At 36.9% G+C, this 18,560-nt stretch overlaps 1 long non-coding RNA gene across 2 annotated transcripts in view; it reads right to left on the reverse strand.

The window, feature by feature from the left end:
* Window positions 1-18,560, reverse strand: part of LOC132513938 (uncharacterized) — a 49,819-nt gene that overhangs the window by 14,079 nt on the left and 17,180 nt on the right. The window contains exon 1 of one of the 2 annotated variants that reach the window (XR_009538588.1): window positions 13,309-13,390. The exons of the other annotated variant lie outside the window; for it this stretch is intronic. This is a non-coding gene — a long non-coding RNA (uncharacterized LOC132513938). Of the gene's footprint in view, window positions 1-13,308; window positions 13,391-18,560 lie in introns of those variants that run through there. 2 annotated transcript variants of the gene reach the window in all.

Genomic DNA, 18,560 nt, shown 5'->3' on the forward strand with positions numbered 1-18,560 from the left:
AGGTGAAAAGGATAGTTTTACTAAACTATGGGCTGGCCCCCCAAAATTAGCAGCTTTACTCTGAGAGGAAGTAAATTCCATTTGGGTCAGATGGGGAAAAAACAGGTCACCGTTAGCTAACGCTTGTAAACTCATTAGGAAACAAATGGTAAAATCTGTTCATTTGGTTGATGGTGTTTCCCAGAGCAGCTGAGAGTGGAAGCCTTACAACCTCAAGATATTTGAGAACAACCTCTTCCCCAATCATTGCCTGACCACTAAACTATATAGGCACAGGGGTAACCAACAGGAAGACAGAATAAAAAATTAAAATTAAAAACTGAACAGAGATCTCAGTGGCTGCTTACCATGGAATGAGAAATTACAATGCTAAAGCTAGGCAACTCTCCAGAAAAAAAAAAAAACAACAACTCATAAATTTAAAACCAAATCCAGAATTGCTACAATATATTATCTAAAATATCCAGTTTACCACCCAAAGTTTTGAGACAACCAAATCGAAAGTGTGACACATACATAGGAGAAAAAAAATAGGCAAAACTTATTCTGAGTTGGCCCAGATGTTATATTTAGCAGACAGATCATTCAAAGCAGTTATTGGGTTGGCCAAACAGTTCATTCGGGTTTTCCATAACATCTTATGGAAAACTTGAACGAACTTTTTGGCCAACCCAATATAACTACACGCATACAATGGAGATCGGGTTTGGTTCCAGAGCACTGCAGTAAAGCAAATACCACAACAAAGCAAGTCACACAAGTTTTTTGGTTTCCCAGTATATATAAAAGTTGTTTATACTATACCACACTCTGTTAAGTGTGCAATAGGCATTATGTCTAAAAAACTGTACATACCTTAATTAAAAAATAATTTATTGCTAAAAAATTCTAACCCTGACAATGCAGGGTTGCCACAAACTTACAATTTGTAAAAAATGCAGTATCTGCGAAATGCAATAAAGGGAAGCACAATAAAACAAGGTATGCACGTATGCTGAAAGAATTAAAGGAAACAATACTAAAATAATCAATGGAAAATACGATGGCAATGACAAAACAAATAGAGAGTCTCAACAGATAAAGAGAAACTATTAAAAAGGACCAAATGTAAATTCTGGAGTTGAAACGTTCAATAATAAAATTAAACATTCACTACAGGGGTGCAATGGCAGATTTGAGATGTCAGAAGAAAGAGTCAGTGGACTTGACTATATACCAAGAGAGCTACTTAATCTAAAGAGCAGAGAGAATATGATTTAGCAATTCGACTTCTGAGTACTTATCTGAAGGAAATGAAAACATTAACTCAAAAAGAACATTGTAAATCACTTATACTCCAATAAAGATGTTAAAAAAACCAAAAGATACATGCACCCCATGTTCACTGCAGCATTATTTACAATAGTCAAGATACAGAAATAAACAAAATATCTATCAAAATATAAATGGATAAAGAAAATGTGATATATATATATAATGGAATATTATTCAGCCATAAATATAATGAAATCTCGAGGGCATTATGCTAAGTGAAATCAGACAAAGACAAGTACCATATGATCTCACTTATATGTGGAATCTACAAAAAAAAAACAAGCTCAGGAAAACTAAAGAGCTACATGTAAAAGAATGAAATTAGAACACTCTCTAACACCATACACAAAAATAAACTCAAAATGGATTAAAGACCTAAATGTAAGGCCAGACACTATAAAACTCTTAGAGGAAAACATAGGCAGAACACTCTACAACATAAATCACAGCAAGATCCTTTTTGACCCACCTCCTAGAGAAATGGAAATAAAACCAAAAATAAACAAATAGGACCTAATGAAACTTAAAAGCTTTTGCACAGCAAAGGAAACCATAAACAAGACAACCCTCAGAATGGGAGAAAATATTTGCAGATGGAGCAACAGTCAAAGGATTAATCTCCAAAATATACAAGCAGTTCAACATCTAAAAAACAACCCAATCCAAAAATGGGCAGAAGATCTAAATAGACATTTCTCCAAAGAAGATATACAGATTGCCAACAAACACATGAAAGGATGCTCAACATCACTAATCATTAGAGAAATGCAAATCAAAACTACAATGAGGGCTTCCCTGGTGGCACAGTGGTTGAGAGTCCGCCTGCTGATGCAGGGGACGCGGGTTCGTGCCCCAGTCTGGGAGGATCCCATATGCCGCGGAGCGGCTGGGCCCGTGGGCCATGGCCGCTGGGCCTGCACGTCTGGAGCCTGTGCTCCTTAACGGGAGAGGCCACAGCAGTGAGAGGCCCGCGTACCGCAAAAAAAAAACAAAAACAAAAACAAAAAAAAAAAACTACAATGAGATATCATCTCACACCAGTCAGAATGGCCATCCTCAAAAAATCTACAAACAATAAATGCTGGAGAGGGTGTGGAGAAAAGGGAACCCTCTTGCACCATTGGTGGGAATGTAAATTGATACAGCCACTATGGAGAACAGTATGGAGGTTCCTTAAAAAACTAAAAATAGAACTACCATACAACCTAGCAATTCCACTACTGGGCATATACCTGAGAAAACCATAATTCAAAAAGAGTCATGTACCACAATGTTCACTGCAGCACTATTTACAATAGCCAGGACATGGAAGCAACCTAAGTGTCCATCAACAGATGAGTGGATAAAGAAGATGTGGCACATATATACAATGGAATATTACTCAGCCATAAAGAGAAACAAAATTGAGTTATTTGCAGTGAGGTGGATGGACCCAGAGACTGTCATACAGAGTGAAGTAAGTCAGAAAGAGAAAGACAAATACCATATGCTAATACATATATATGGAATCTAAAAAAAAAAGTTTCTGAAGAACCTAGGGGCAGGACAGGAATAAAGACACAGACATAGAGAATGGACCTGAGGACACAGGGAGGGGGAAGGATAAGCTGGGACGAAGTGAGAGAGTGTCATGGACATATATACACTACCAAATGTAAAATAGATAGCTAGTGGGAAGCAGCCGCATAGCACAGGGAGATCAGCTCAGTGCTTTGTGACCACCTAGAGGGGTGGGATAGGGAGGGTGGGAGGGAGATGCAAGAGGGAGGGGATACGGGATTATATGTATATGTATAGCTGATTGACTTTGTTATAAAGCAGAAACTAACACACCATTGTAAAGCAATTATACTCCAGTAAAGATGTTTAAAAAAAAAAGCTTATAGGTACAGAGAACAGATTGCTGGTTGTTGGGGCATGGCTTGGTTGGTGGCAAAATGAGTGAAGGGAGTCCAGTTATAAAATAAGCCCTGGGGATATAATTTATAGCATGGCAACTGTAGTTAAGAATACTGTATTCTATATTTGAAAGTTGCTAAGAAAGTAGATCTTAAAAGTTCTCATCACAAAGAAAAAAATATTCTGTAACTATATATGGTGACAGATGCTAACTAGACATTGTGGTGATCATTTCACAATATATACAAATATTGAATCATTATGCTATACATCTGAGACTAATACAATGTTGTATGTCAATTATACGTCAATAAAAAATTTAAAATAAGAGCAGAGAGAATAAAAAATGAAGAAAAATTAACAGAGCCTCAGAGAGTTGTGAACCAACATGTTATACACCTAAATATATATTTAATGGGAATGCCAGAAGGGGAGGAGAGAGAAAGGTGGAAAAACATTTGAGGAAATAATGGCCAACATTTTTGAAATTTAATAGAAACAATATATATAGATCTAAGAAGCCCAACCAACCATGAGCAGGATAAACAGAAAGGTATCCCTACCTAGACACATCATAGTCGAAGTCTAAAATACAAGGAGAAAATCTTAAAAGGAACAAGAGAAAAATGACCACTTATAGTGGAATAACAATACAATAATAGCTGACTTCACACCAGAAACCATGGAGGCCAGAAGATAGTACAATGACATGTTCAAAGTACTAAAAGGAAAAAAAAAAAGTCAACCAAAATTCTATATCCAGTGAAACTATCCTTTAAAAATAAATGGAAATAATGACATTCCCAGATAAATGAAAACTAAGAGGATTTATTGCTAGCACACCTGCCCTATATGAAATCCTAAGGGAAGTCCTATAAACTGAAAGGAAATTATATCAGGCATTAGCTTGAAAACATAAGATGCAATGAGAAGCACCAGAAATAGTAAATATATGAGTAAATACTATACACAGTATTTATACATATATTATATATTTTTTTTCTTAGTTTCTTTGAAAATATAAGACTGTTTAATGAAAAATTACAACGTTGTATTTTTGGGTTTATAACATAAAGGTAATACATATGAAATAATAGGACAAAAGGGTGCTATACTGGAGCAAACTTTCTATACACTACTGCATTTAGATTAGTATTAATCTGTAGTAGATTGGTTTAATTAAAATGCATATTGTAATCCTCAAAGCAACCACAAAGAAATAACTCAAAATATTTCAACAAGGATGAATCTCAAAATAATTATCTGAGTGAAAGAACCCAGAAAGAAATTGCATGTGTCATTCCATTTATATAAAACTAGGAAATATAAACTAATAAAAAATAATAGAAATCAGATCAATGGTTGCATGGGGATAAGGAGTGGTGGGAGGAGTGAGAAAGAGACATGAATATATTCACTATCTTGATTGTGATAATTGTTGCAAAAGTATATACATATGTAAAAAGATCAAATTGTATATTTGATTTGTATATGAAAATTATACCACAATAAAGCTGTTAAAAAATAAGTATGAGGGAATTTTATCCATAATGTAAGTGTTTTTGAACTGGATTGTGGGTGGTAATGTTTGTACAACTGTAAACATTTCCTATAAGTTCTCTAAATTTAGAGTTACAACGGGTAAATTTTTTGGTATATTAACTATAATGCAGTAGAACTGTTTAAAAAATTACTAGATTTTTTTCCTCCTTCCTTGATTAAGTAGTCAGGCTTATATGTTACGATTGAGGTGGAGGTGATTAGTGAAAGGAAAGGTCTGATGAGAGGTGAGAAGTTTTGAAAAGCTGTGTGCAGGATGGAAGAGAGTACTTACTACAGAAAAGCAGAAGGCCTTCCAGGCGGCATTTAGGTGAAGCGCATAAGAAGTGCTCCATGAATGCCAACTATAAGGGAAAAGGATGCACAGATTCATTTACACAACAAATACTTACTGAGCACCCAGTATATAACAGGCACTCTGTTAGAGACACTTTAATTTCAGTTACTAATTTCTGCTTCATTCACTTAGTGTACTAGATTGTTCACTTTTGTAAACCCTAAATGGCTGTTCTAGTACTAATTACTGTGTAAAGTGAATATTTCCCTTTATCTAGGTATCTGCCTATATATATACTGCATTAACATATTATATATGTTATATACTACATATAATATATAGGAAATACTTTGAGCATTTTGTTTTGTTAATACATTAATGGTTCAAATATATAATCTCATGTGTGTATTACACACATAAGTATGTTATAATAAAATAACCTAACCAGTCTCTTCCCTAGAAATCCATCATTTTGCATTCCATCAAAATGTCAATCTTTAGCTGCATCTTTTTATCCATTTTTAAATTTTTCCTGGTTGAATAGGAAAAAGATGTTGAATTATTCATATATATGCTAGCACCCACCCTCAACCAATCATTTGGTCCCAGCAGGAATAGAATTCCTCTAAGATCTATGGACCTCACATTCCTGTATAGTGAGGATTTGGGGCTTCTCGGCTGAGAAAGGCAGACATAGACTCTGCTTTTAGGGAATTCACAGTCAGCTGAGGGGAGGCAGACCACAAATAATCTTCAACTGTGATGAGTGCACTTTGTGATGAGCAGAATTCGGTGAGCTCTAGCAGCATATGGCAGGGGACTATAATGCTGCTTAAGGGTATAAGTCTCCCCAAGTGACCAGTAAGTTCAGATTTAAAGGATGAGTAGGAGGTAGCCCAGTGGAGAGTGGGTGGTGAGTTGTCCAGGCAGGGAACAGCATGAATGAGATCCTGGGGGACAGAGAGAGCACTGAAGGAGCAATCTTCTTCACTAGCCCCAGTAGCAGATGACAGAAGATATTGGTGTATGCAGCTGCGCACCCCCCTTCAAAATTATCAGGGCCCCAACTGCTTAATGTGAATAAGTTAAAGAACATGGGTAATGAGCCAGACCACTTGGTTTCAAATTCCAGCTTCAGCCATTGTTGGCAGTGGGACCTTCAGCAAGTGACCTGAGATGCCTCAAGTGCCTCTGCTTCCTCTATTGTGGAATTAGGAAAATCATTGCACATACCATATGTCAGAAAATAGTTCATAATGTTCCCATGAAGATTAAGTTAGGCATCAGGCAAAAACAGAGATTTTTAGCTGTTTTGCCTTGAACGTTTTCTCCTGGTCAATTTTATACTATCCTGAGCAAATTTAGTTTTCAAATTTATAGGTAAGCAAAGCCAAGGAAATGTAGCTAGTATCTGTGCAGTAAAGGAGATGAAATGATTAAAAGAGTATTCATTCTTTAAAAAAATAAGATAAAAACCTGGTTTTGAAAATAGTAGCACTTATGGTAGCTATTAATCCAACTATATCAATAATCATTTGAAATGTCAATGGTTTAAATATACCAATAAAAAGAGTGGATAAAAAACAAGACACAACTATATATTGTCTACAAGAAACCTACTTTAAATATAGAGACACAGGTTAAAAGTAAAGTTGTGGGAAAAGGTCTACCAAACTACAACTAATCAAGAAAGCTTAAGTAGCTATATTAATAGCTATATTAATAGCTATATTAACAGCTATATTAATTTCAAAGGAAGCAGGCTTCAGATCAAGGAAAATTATCAGGGATAAAGAGGGTCATTACATAATGATAAAAGGGTCAATCCTCAAAGAAGACATAACAGTCTTTAATGTGTATGTGCCTAACAACAAAGCATCAAATATGTGAGGCAAAAACTGACAGAATTGTAAGAAGAAATAGATGAATCCACTATTATAGTTGGAGACCATATAACTGACAGATCCAACAGGCAAAAAATTAGTTAGGACTTAGTTAAACTGAACAGCACCATCAATCAACTGGAATGAACTGACATTTATATAATATTTTGTCCAACTGACAGAATTATAAGAAGAAATTGATGAATCCACTATTATAGTTGGAGACTATATAACTGACAGATCCAACAGGCAAAATATGAGTAAGGACTTAGTTAAACTGAACAGCACCATCAATCAACTGGAATGAACTGACATTTATATAATATTTTATCCAAAACCAGAATACAGAATACAAATTCTTTTCAAGTTCACATGGAACATTCACCAAGACAGACCACATTATGTACCCTAAAACACACCTTAACAAATTTTAACAAATAGAAATCATACAAAGACCACAATGGAATTAAATGAAAATGACCACAATGGTATTAAACTAAAAATTAATAACAGAAAGATACCTGGAATATCCCAAAATACTTGGAGATCACTTCTTCTAAACACACTTCTTCAATACACTTCTAAATAAATACTGAGTCAAAGAAGATATATCAAGAGAGATTTTAAATCATTTTGAACTAAATGAAATGAAAATATAACTTATCAAAATTTGTGCGATGCAGTGGAAGCAGTGCTTAGAGAGAAATTCATACTATTCAATGCATATATTAGAAAAGAAGAAAAACCTAAAATCAATAATCTAAGTCTCCACCTTAGGGAATTAGAAAAAGAAGAGCAAATTATATTCAAAATAAAAAGAAAAATAATAAAACTTAGAGTAGAAATCAGTGATATTGAAAACAGGATATCAATACAGAAAATCAACAAAACCAAAATCTGTTATTTGAAAAGGCCAAAATAATTGACCTGGTTAAACCTCTATCCAGGTTAACTAAGAAAAAAAGAGAGAAGACACAAATCGCTAGTATCAGAAATGAAAGAGGGGCCATTACTACTGATCCCATGGACACTAAAAGGAAAATAAAGGAATATTATGAACAACTCTATGCCCACAAATTTGATAACACAGGTGAAATGGACCAATTCTTTGTAAGACACAATCTACCAAAATTCACATAAGGATAATTAGATAAACTGAATAGGCCTACATCTATTAAAGCAATTGAATAAACAATTAAGAGCTTTCCAAAACAGAAAGCACCAAACACAGACTGGTTCACTGGTGAATTTTACCAAGCATTTAAGAAAGAAATTATACCAATTCTCCATAATCTCTCACAGAAAATAGAAGCAAAGTGAACACTCCCTAACTTACTCTATGAGTCCAGCCATTACGTTAACACCAAAACCAAAGATATTATAGGAAATGGAAATACAGGTCAATATCTCTCATGAGCATAGATGCAAAAATCCTCAACAAAATATTACAAAATTGAATCCAACAAGTATAAAGAAATTACACACAACAGCCAAGTGAGACTTATTCTGGGTATGCAAAGCTGGTTCAATATTTACTAATCTGTTAATGTAATCCATCACATCAAGAAGGTAAAGAAGAAAAATAATATTGTCATATCAGTAGATAAAGAAAAAGTATTTGAAACAATCCAATACCCATTCATGATTAAAAACTTCAGCAAACAAGGAAGAGAATGGAACTTCCTCAACTTGATAAAGAATAACTACAAAATCCTACAGTTAACATCAATGACAAGAAACTAGATGCTTTCCCCCTAAGATAGGATGTCCACTATCACCACTCTTATTCAACTTTATATTGGAAGATCTAGCTAATGGAATAAGACATAAAAGGAAATAAAAGGTATATAGATTGGGACAGAAGAAATAAAACTATCTTTGGTCACAGATGACATGATTGTCTATATAGAAAATTCCAAAGAATCAACAACAACAAAAAAAACTGGAACTAATAAGTAATTATAACAAAGTTTCAGGACACAATGCTAATTTACAAAATTCAACTGCTTTCTTATGTACAGACAATGAACAATTTGAACTGGAAGTTAAAAACACAGCACCATATACAGTAACATTTCCCTCAAAATGAAGTGCCTAAGTAAAAAATCTAACAAAATAAGCACAAGATCTATATGAGGAAAACTATAAAACTCTGATGAAAGATCAGAAAAGCGCTAAATAAATGGAGAAATATTCCATGTACACGTATAGGAAGACTCAACATTGTCAAGATGTTAGCTATAGATCAATCAAAGTAACAGCAAGTTATTTTGTGGATATTGACAAACTGATTCTAAAGTTTATATGGAAAGACAAAATACCAAAATTGTCAACACAATACTGAAGAAGAACAAAGTTGGTAGCTGACTTTACCCAAGTTCAAGACTTACTATAAACCTACAATAATCAACACCTTGTCATATTGGCAAAATAATAAACAAATAGATCAATGGAACAGAATAGAGAGCCCAAAAACAGACCCATACAAATATAGTCAATTGATCTTTTTTTTTTTTTTTTTTTTTTTTTTTTTTTTTTTTTTGCGGTACGCAGGCCTCTCACTGTTGTGGCCTCTCCCATTGCGGAGCACAGGCTCCGGACGTGCAGGTTCAGCAGCCATGGCTCACGGGCCTAGCCGCTCCGCGGCATGTGGGATCTTCCCAGACCGGGGCACAAACCCGTGTCCCCTGCATCGACAGGCGGACTATTAACCACTGCGCCACCAGGGACGCCCAAGTCAATTGATCTTTGACAAAAAAATCAAAGGCGATTTGATGGACAAAGGAAGTCTTCTCAACAAATGATGCTGGAACAACTGGACATCCACGTGCAAAATAAATGAGTGGAGACACAGACTTTACATCTTTCACAAAAATTAACTCAAAATGGATCACAGATCTAAATGTAAAACATGAAACTATAAAACACCTAGAAGAAACCATAGGAGAAAATCTAGGTGACCTTGGGTTTGGCGATTACATACATACATACATACATTTATTTATTTAGTTAGGCTGTGCTGGGTCTAAGTTGTGGCATGCAGGATCTTCGTTGCCACATGCAGGATCTTTAGTTGTGGCAATGTGGGATCTAGTTCCCTGACCAGGGATTGAACCTGGGCCCCCTGCATTGGGAGCATGGAGTCTTAGCCACTGGACCACCAGGGAAGTCCCTGGCGATTACATTTTAGATACAATACCAAATGTATGATCCATGAAAGAAAAAACTGATAACTTAGACTTAATTAAAATTAAAAACTGTGCTCTGCAAAATACACTCTTAAGAGAATGAAAAGATAAGCTGAAGACTGGGAAAAATATCTTTGCAAAACACATAGATCCAATAAAAGGCTGATATCCAAAATATACAAAGAAAAAACTCAACAATAAGAAAACAACCCAATTAAATATGGACAAGAGATATGAACAAATATCTCACCAAACAAGATATGCAAATGGAAAGTAGGCATGTGAAAAGATGCTCAACATCATATTTATTGAGGAAATTGCAAATTAAAACAACGGGAAACTGCTATAAATCTATTCGAATGGCTAAAATCCAAAACACTGCCAAATGCTGGCAAGGATATGGAGCAAAAGGAACTCTCATTCATTGCTGGTGGAAATGAAAAATAGTACAGCCAATTTGGAAGACAGTTTGGCAGTTTCTTACAAAACCCCTTAGTATTTACCCAAATGAATTGAAAATTATATCCACACAAAAATCTGCACACAGATGTTTATACTAGCTTTATTCATAACTGCCAAACCTTGGAAATAACCAAAATATCCTTCAAAGGTGAATGGATAAATTGTGGTACATCTATAAAATGGAATATTATTCAATGATAGAAAAGAGCTATCAAGCCATAAAAAGACATGGAGGATCCCTAATTGCTAAGTTAAAGAAGCCAATCTGAAATGACTGCATATTGTATGATCCCAACTATGTGACACTGTAGAAAAGACAAAATTATGGAGAGAGTAAAAAAATCAGTGGCAGCAAGGGGTTTGGGTTGTAGGGGGGAGGGAGGAAGGGCTAAAACAGGTGGAGCACAGAGGATTTTCAGGCAGTGAAACTACTCTGTATGATGCTGTAATGGTAGAAAAATCTAATACATTTACAAAAACCCAGAGAACGGTATAATGCAAAGAGTGAAACTTTATATAAATTAGAGACTTTAGTTATTAATAGTATATTAATATTGGCTCAACAATTGTTACAAATGTACCACATTAACTTAAGATGCTAATAACAGGGGAAGGGGGTTGTGAGGGGTTATATGGAGACTCTGTAATTTCTGTTCATATTTCATAAACCTAAAACTGCTCTAAAAAGATTATTAATTTTTTAATATAAAAAGTTACTTCCATACAGTATCTGTCTCTGAAATGTTGGTCAAATACTTTCATGCATTCCACAGATTATGAGTGTCTGCTATCTTCCTGGCACCATTCTCTCTGTTCCTAGGTTTCCCTATCTGAACAATGGGAATGATAATAATAGCAACTATCTAATAAAGAATGAGAAGCAGTTTAGAAATTTTGAATTAGCATCACATTCTCTGTTTTTAATGTCCACTGTGCTTACTTCTGTCATGTTGTCTTGATAATAATCCAGAAATTATCTGTTTCTGTGTTTTTATGTTCATTAATCTGAGAAGTCGCTGAAAAATGGGACTCAGTCCATGTCACACGTGTTCACAGAATTTGGCACATAGCCTGGAAATGTGTCCAGCAGGTGCTCAATAAACATTCGTGGTATAAATGTGGATGACACATGATCTGATAATCACCCAATAAAACATGGCTATTTTTTATGAGCCATTTGTTCATTGGGGAAAATCCATGATAAATTACTGAATACAGGATATCACTGTACTCAGTTTACCCTCAATTAGAGAAAGTTTATGTACTTGATCATTGCTCTGTTTTGAGAAATATCTAGTACCAGCACATTCTGAACTTCTTAACGTATGATTTCACAATGTACTTGGGACAGTCTGTTATTTTCTGACCGTCTGATCTGAACTTACAGTTGGACTTGATTTGGTAATTCTCCAAAAACTTATCAAATATAAACTGATTAATTTTTAACATAGCTTCTCAAGTAGTTTTTACTTTTTGGATGGAGAAACAGTTGAACAAATACGTGTCTGATAATTAAATTATTTAATTTCACATAATAAAGACATATTTCATTCAGGTTTATACAGATAAAAACAAGGATGTGAATTCAATGAAGAAATCAATGGTCATGTAAAGGTGAAGTCTCTGACCTTAACAAGGAAGAGACAGCTCTCCTGCCCTTATCTCCTGCCCTTATTTTGGGATACTCCTTCTCTGCCCATTTCTCCGGTCCACTTTTCCTGTGTCCCTCCTTAGTATTTCCACTGTAGTATGTACAGATTTATATCTCAGAGTCTACAGTTCCTTCTTTTATCATTTGTCTGTCTGTTTCCCACACAAGATGGTGAAATCCATGATTATGATATACCATATTTCATTGGTCTTTGCATATCCAGGGTACAGAACACTTCTGGAAATATGGTGGGAATAACTGAGTATTTGCTGTCATAACAAATTAATATTTTATAGAGACCACAGATTGGAAAGATACCCACTTCCAATAGGGACTTGATACAGTAGATGTTATTTTTGCAGACACTATTTCTACGACTTCTGAGATCAGGTTCCAAGCAGACCACTCTGCAACTGTGAGCCTTTCTGGGAGAATCTCATCAACAAAAAAATTTTAGCAGCCCTACATGGTAGCTAGCAACACCAAAGGCACGATCCATGACATAAATAACTGATAAGCTAGATTTCATTAAAATAAAAAACTTCTGCTCTGCAAAAGACAATGTCAAGAGAATGAGAACACAAGCCACAGCCTGGGGAAAATATTTGCAAAAGACACATCTGATAAAGAATTGTTATCCAAAATATACAAAGCATTCTTAAAACTCAACAAGAAGAGATCTGTTGTACAACACAGTACCTATAGTTAACAATATAATATTGTGTGCTTTAAAATATGTTAAGAGGATACATCGCATGTTAAGTGTTCTTACCCCACACAAAACAACGATAAAAAATACACAAAAGAGCACAAGGAAATTTTGGGGTGTGATGGATATGTTTAATACCTTGATTGCAGATATGATATCACAGGTGTATACGCATGACCAAACTCATCAAAATATATACATTAAACATGTGCAATTTTTTGTATACAAATTATACCTCAATAAAGCTTAAAAAATAGCCTAATATAAAAAAAAAGATATGAAGAGACACCTTACCAAAGAAGATGTACAAATGGTAAATAAGCATATGAAAAGATGTTCAACAACAATGAAATACTATTACACACCTATTAGGATGGCCGAATCAAAATACTGACAACACCAAATGCTGGCAAGGATGTCAAACAACAGGAACTCTCATTCATTACTGGTGGGTACGCAAAACGGTGCAGTCAGTTTGGAAAACAGTTTCGCACTTCTTAAAAAACTAAACATACTCTTACCATATGATCCAGCAATCATGCTCCTTGGTATTTACCCAACTGAATTGAAAACTTATAAACACATAAACATCTGCATACAAATGTTTATAACAACTTAATTCACAATTGTCAAAACCTGGAAGCAATAAATGGTCTTCAGTAGGTGAATGGATAAACTGTGGTCCATCCAGACAATGAAACATTATTCAGAGCTAAAAGGAAATGAACTCTCAAGATATGAAAAGACATGAAAGAATCTTAAATGTACATTACTTCATAACAATAAAATTACTGTTTTTAGATTTCAGCCTTAGACATTTCCATGCATTTTCTCAGATATTCAAATCCCCATTTTCTTGAAAAGAACACTTCATCTCAGGGAAGTTAAGTGACTCACCTTCTTGTGGATTCTGCTTTCCAATTTCCCACCTCAGTCCCCAGTCTACATCTCATTCTACCTCCAGCCATTACAAACTACTCCTACTTCCCTGAACCCAGCAAGCTCTCTCTCACCTCCACATCCACTCTCTCTTCTGCACACACACATGATGGATGATTACCTATTTGATAATCAAGCTATAACTTTTCCACCATATTAAATCTTATCTATCCCTTTCTTCACTGTCTGTCTTTTCACACTACAATGAAATATTGATGAACACAGGGGATCTGACTATTGTGCTCAGAGCTCTGTCCCCCGAGATGGAAAGGCCTATAGTAAGTGATCCATAAATATTTGTTGAATTAAATGCCTGATCCTTGAAGCAGTCTCGGATATGCAATCTGGTGCCTACGGGTCTCCCACCTGACTCTGGGAAACATGGAAACTGGACAAGTTAATCTTTCTGGGAAGGCCCATTGTCCAAAGAGGCCAATACAACTTAAGACTTCAGGCTTCTAGAGTCAGACCAGGATGGAATTCCACCTCTATCTCTTACTAGTTGTATGACCTTGGGGATGCTTCTCTACCTTTTTGAGCCTTAGTTTCCTCCTTTCCTTAGTTATCCTAATGAGATATTTGAAACTGCTCAACACTTCCATTCATTCAGTCGGCAAACATTTGTCGAATGTCTCCTATCGGACAGGTACTGTTTTAGGTGCCGAGAATAAGTCATAAACAAGTTACATCCATCAGCTCACAGTCTAATGAATGAAGCAGACAAACAACTGTTCACAGTACAGTGCTCTTAGGGCCATGATAAGGGAGGTCCTGGGTGCCAGAGGCAGGCTGTAGGACTAGCTGGTGCTCTTCACTTCATGTCCTTTGTTTCTAATACTGAAGTGGTGTCAGTCACCAAGGCCTGAGGCCTGCTTCTGCGATCATTCTTCATGTTTCTATTTTTGCAAGCTCTGTGATGCTGTTGAGTTGGCCTTGACTTGACAAGGCTACTATTGTAAACCTGAGGGTTTTCCCAGAGGTATCTCTTATTGACAGTCAGAAGTACTTGGTAGTAACAAAAATGATGATGAAAATAGCTACCACTTATTTTCAAATGGACTTAAAGATTCTTATTTTATTCACTGGGTGATAAACCATTATTATTATTATTGTTGTTATTCTTTCTGATGCCGAAATTATGCTATTTTTTAAAAACTACCTGTGTGCCAGGCACTGTACTACATGCTTCATTACTGTATCTAAACCTTACAACATACCAATAACAAAACCCCTGTTTTTAGGAATTCCCCGGCGGTCCATTGGTTAGGACTCAGCGCTTTCACTGCTGGGGCCTGGGTTTGACCCCTGGTCAGGGAACTGAGATCCCACAAGCTGCGCAACACAGCCAAAAAAAAAAATTCCTATTTTTATGCCAATTCCACATATTGGGTAATGAAGTTAAGGGAAATGTAGGGGGGTGTAAATTCATACTGCCAGTAAGAGAACAATAGTTAAAAGCACAGACTTGATTCTAAATACCATTCTACACAAAAGAAACCAGAGCTCCTTGGGAAATGGCTGATTCCAGGGCCGGAACAGGGAAAGTACAAGAAGAGCCAGGAATACCTTGCTGTACCAAAAGAAATTTTCAAAGAAAAATAGGGGTACACCTAAAAGGATACAGGAACAAGATTTACGGGGCTTCCATTGTTCCACTGACCAAATCTGGGCAAATTGGAGCATCAAACTGAATCGCGATGGTAATGGGTTTATATAGCCAGTGAATAAAATATATGTCCATGAGCTCATAGGATATCAACGAAGACATGAATAATTCACAAATGAGGGTCAGAGAAAAGCTCTTCATTGCAGAAGAATCCCAACTAGTAAATGGGGGGGAAATGATGGAGTTGGAAATGCATGATTTTTCAACCACCATTCATTAGTGGGTTTAGGGAAGAATCATCAATGATGGTAGAACAGGATATTTCCATAGTCTCCAAGTATCCCCCCACAATATATTTAAGTGGACAAAGGGAAAATAATCACTTTAGTTTGGGGTAACCTGGTGAATACAACCTTAACCAAGTGATCAACTTTAACCTCACCAGTACAGAATAAATAAATAGCATGTGCCGACTGATATAATGCACTGAGAAGGATATACTATCACTTTTGTCGTTTCCCTGGCAAAGATACACAAGCTGAATCTAGTCATGAGAATCGAAAATCGGGCAAACCCAAATTGAGGGGCATGGTTCATACTTTCAAAACTTTTATGGTCGTTCAAGACAGCAAGTCTGAGGACTTGTCCCAGACTGAAGACTAAAGTGAAACAACAAATACATACAAGCGTCATTCTAGACCGGAGAGGAGAAGAGAAAATTATAAAACTTTCTATAAATGACATTGTTGAGATAATTGCCACATTTGAATAAGGTCTGTGATGAGATACATAATAGTACTGTATCAATGTTAGCTTCCTGACTTTGATAATTGTACAGTGCTTACCCCAAAAGATGCCCTAGTTCTCAGGAAGTAACACTGCAGTATTTAGGGGTCAAAGGACATGTCTGCAGCTTATTCTCAAACGATTTAGAAAAAGTTTGTACGTATGTGCGCCTGCGTGTGGTGTGTGTATCGACAGGAAAACAAGACAGTGAGACAGACAGAAAGAGAAAGGTGGAGGAGAGAGAGAACAAATATGGGAACTATTACCTATTGTGGAATTTGGGTGAAGTAGAAATGGGAGTTCCTTGCACTATTTTTGAAACTTTTCTCTAAGTTTGAAATTATTTCCCCCAAAAAGTATCTCCCTCACAAAAAGTAATGTGGGTTCTAGATACCGACTGGGATCATTTCCTGTGTCCTTCATTATTAACTGTGTGATCACAGAAAAGTTACTTAATCTCTGAATTCAAGGTTTTTGACTGGTAAATAGGGGTAATCACTGAGCATACCTACCTCCTCAGGCCATGGTAAGGATTAAATGAGATGGTGCATATAATATGTTTTGAGCAATAGATTGGACGCAGGGAATACTCAACAGAACTTAAGCCTCTCTAACATTTTTGATTCTTTAAAAAGTAAAGTACATCATTAACCTAGACGCTTCTAGTCTCAGTACTCAGAACTTACTGTGTCACTGAGGTGCCCGCTACGAGGCACACTCCCTGTGCCTGTGGGGGCTTACAGTGCACAATGCAAGTTAGCTTTCACCATGATTATCATCATTAAGCCCGATATTTCTGATCTTAATGTCCAGCCTCCTACCACTCCACTTAGCTGCCTTGGTGTGTTCCTGGGGCCACAGAAATCCTCACATTAACACCTAGTAGGTACTAAAGTCACTAGGCTCGTATGTATGCCGTGTAGACTGTTCAGGGAGAACCGAAATATTGTTCACCCTTCCTTCGGAGCAGTGCAGTGGGTTACAGCAGAGAGCTACAAACTTCCACACATGGCAACCCTGGGGAGCAGGTTTTAAATCTCTCTTTAAGAAGTAAGTACACAGGCTCAGAGAGGTAGAGAGCCTCGCCCCAAATCACAAACTAGGGAGAGGCGGCACAGAGAATATCTCACCCATGGCCTTGCTGCTAACCTGAGCTGTCTTCAGCTCTGCCAGTGCACAGCGTCGGTAAGCACCATCCTCCTACCTAGACTATAGACTCACTGGAGGTAGAGAACACCGTTTAGCTCTCATGTATACCCTGGCATTGAATTCACCCCCAAGCACATATTTGGGAAGAGGGTTTGTCCCTTTAACCTGGGAAGAGGGATTTCTTTATACATTTCAAGGAGCCTCTAGACACAAGTTACATGAGGTGGTTTTCTGAGTGTACACTAAAAACTCAAAGCAGACATGGGATGCCTGATGCCATAAGGGCTTTTTGTTTTTGTTCTTTAATGAAACTAGATAGTTTAGTGTAGTTTACATAGGTGGTAGGTGAAGCTACAATGAGCAACAAGAAGAGATACTGGGGACTTCCCTGGTGGTGCAGTGGTTAAGAATCTGCCTGTCAAGGCAGGGGACACGGGTTTGAGCCCTGTTCCGGGAAGATCTCACACGCCGCGGAGCAACTAAGCCCGCATGCCACAACTACGGAGCCTCCGCTCTAGAGCCCGTGAGCCACAACTACTGAGCCCGCGTGCCACAATTACTGAAGCCCGTGGGCCCAGAGCCCGTGCTCCGCAACAAGAGAAGCCACCGCAATGAGAGGCCCGCGCACCGCAACGAAGAGTGGCCCCCGCTCGCCGCAACTAGAGGAAGCGCGCACGCAGCAACGAAGACCCAACGCAGTCCAAAATGAATGAATGAATGAATGAATTAAAAGAAAAGAGATACTGAACAACGATTAGGATGGCAGATTTCTCTACTGAGGAGACACACGGTTGTGGTCAGGGAGGGAAGCCTCAGGGGCTCTGGGGTTTTCATACTATCTGACTCATTGTCCTGGGTGGTGGTCACATAGGTTTTCACGTTATAATTCCTCATTATAAATCTCCGTATATATGTTTTACGCTTCTCTTGTATGCACGTATATATTATTTCAAAACTGAACCCAACAAAAGAGAATAGGAAGGTCCCAAGACAGGGAAGCCTTGAGATTTGAATAAAGGTATTAACATGGCTACGTGAAGATGTTATCAGTCAGAAAGGGTTGGTTACTCATCCATGAAATAAAACACTTTTAATGCCTATCTAAACACTGTGTGGGTAAAAGTGTCTCTACCAACT

This window comes from Lagenorhynchus albirostris, chromosome X, assembly GCF_949774975.1.
Source record: "Lagenorhynchus albirostris chromosome X, mLagAlb1.1, whole genome shotgun sequence".
NCBI classification, from domain to species: Eukaryota; Metazoa; Chordata; class Mammalia; order Artiodactyla; family Delphinidae; genus Lagenorhynchus; species Lagenorhynchus albirostris.